Raw genomic sequence first — 2128 nt, 5'->3', positions numbered from 1 at the left:
ATTAATAATAGGCTGGGCTTGGTGGCACATGCCTGTAATCCTAATGGCTCAGGAGACAGAGGCAGGAGGATCTCAAGTTCAAAGTCAGCCTCAGCAATTTAGCAAGGTGCTAAGCAACTCATGAGACTCTGTCTCTAAATAAAATACAAAAATAGGGCTGGGGATGTGGCTTGGTGGTTGAGTGCCCCTGAGTTCATCCCTGGTACCCCACCCCCACCAAAATCAATAATATACCAATACTGACTCATCAATTAAGGAACGTACCACACTAATAGGACATGTTAATATTAAAGCCAGGTGTGATAATGCACACCTATATCTCAGCTACTTAGAGGAGGCTGAGGCAGGATTGCAAGATTAAGGGAAGTCTCAGCAATTTAGTGAGACCCTGTCTTAAAATAAAAATTAAAAGGGGCTAGTTTTGCCGGTAGTAATGGTACATGCCTATAATTCCATGATTCAGGATGCTAAGGCAGGAGGATTGTAAGTTCAAAGCCAGCAACTTAGCGAGACCCTAAGCAACTTTGGGAGAACTTGTGTCAAAATTAAAAGGGCTGGGGATGTGACTCAGTGGTTAAATCCCCAGTACCAAAAAACAAACAATCAAACAAAAAAAGTGACAGGGGGTTAGGGTTATAGCCTAGTGGTAAAGTGTCCCTGGGTTCAATCTTCAGCACACACACACAAAATTAATATTAAATGCACCAACTGGAGAAGTATAAAAGAACTCTTTTGCTCCGTTTTCCCATAAACCTAGCTCTACTTAAAAAAAAAAGGTATAATTAATCCTTGAGTCTGACACAAATGATCAGGAGACACTGAAAATGAAAGCTGGTCAGGAACCAGCCCAGCAATCATCAGGCTGTGTGATGATTTACCTATGGCTCTCCACCACTTGTTCTGGGAGGGAAGAGGAATATTTGCAAATTTATGTCCTGTTTTGGGACCAATAGTGGGAAAACAGAAAACTTTTGTCTGTTTCTTCTCAATTGCCTTCAGATCAAAATAGTACTTTAACATTGTTTAAGGTGGCACCTTTTGGTCTCCTACAGTGCATTGCTTTTTCTCTCTGGTTATAATTAATCCTTTCATCATCTTCTTATTCCTTTTTACACATTCAGGGCATAACATATTATCATCTAGTCCTGAGGGTGGAAAAATACAGGCAGGTAACAGGAAGAGGAAAATCATCCTCTTGGGAGTGTCAGGGACCCAAGTCTGACCTGCATGGAACTGCAGGCGAACCCAGCCTGCTGTTTCTGCAGAAAGAAATTGGCCATGGACCACACACCACCTGACACCAGAAGGTTTGCAGCAAAAAGGCCTCCACAGAAGTAGGGATGGGACACAAATTCACAGCCTTGCTCTGAGTGGCTCTGGCAGCGATCCTTGCCCCAGATGCTAATATGGACTCCTGAGCTGAATTTACCACTTCAACCATGTTAGTCTCTTCCTCTCTTTTAACCTTATTACGAATTTTCTGAAGCCCTGCTGTGTTGGCCACTGCCTTCCATTTCCTGGAAACTGGCTTCAATCTGGCCTCCTGAGATGTTTCAGGAATATCATATTTTTGTTCAGGGTATGCATGCTTCTATAGCCTCAAATAAAATTCTATTTTCTGGCCATCAGTACTCAAATTAAATTGTTGGCACCAGTTTTGCAAAGTATCCCAAGAAACCTTATTAATTGGAGGAAAAATGGTCGGCAAGGGAAGGGATGGTATTTTACAATTCGGTTTTATTTGAGGAAGGCAGACTTCGTGCTTAATTTCTGCAGTTGAAGAAACACTTGTTTCAATTGGATATTTTTGTTCCTCTGTAACTGGGACCATGTTAAAATCACATTTTCCTTATCGAGTTGCTCCTCAACGAAGTTCTTAGTGACCCTGTCATTTGAGCCTGACATTTCCAGGAACACGGGGAGACAGCAAAGGCAGCAAAGATCAGGACAGCTATGCTGTGTGCTCCTTGTGGATAATGGCTTTCTTGACCTTAGATTATCCACAGATATTCAGCCTCATCTCTCATGATATTCACACCTTGAACGTGGAATGGCATAAACAAACAAAACAAACAACAGTTACTGAACAAATTCTAATTGGCTGAATATCACATTTATTTGTCCAATA

The 2128-nt window shown here is 41.7% G+C and overlaps 1 pseudogene across 1 annotated transcript; it reads right to left on the bottom strand.

The window, feature by feature from the left end:
- Positions 1-1139: 1139 nt before the first annotated feature.
- Positions 1140-1905, bottom strand: LOC308657094 (developmental pluripotency-associated protein 2-like; annotated as a pseudogene). Its single transcript has one exon. The product of its transcript is annotated as a developmental pluripotency-associated protein 2-like (transcript).
- Between the last annotated feature and the right edge of the window lie 223 nt (positions 1906-2128).

This window comes from Spermophilus citellus, assembly GCF_964194105.1.
Source record: "Spermophilus citellus genome assembly, chromosome: 9".
Lineage (NCBI taxonomy): Eukaryota > Metazoa > Chordata > Mammalia > Rodentia > Sciuridae > Spermophilus > Spermophilus citellus.
This window is presented reverse-complemented; position numbering and strand designations above follow the sequence as displayed.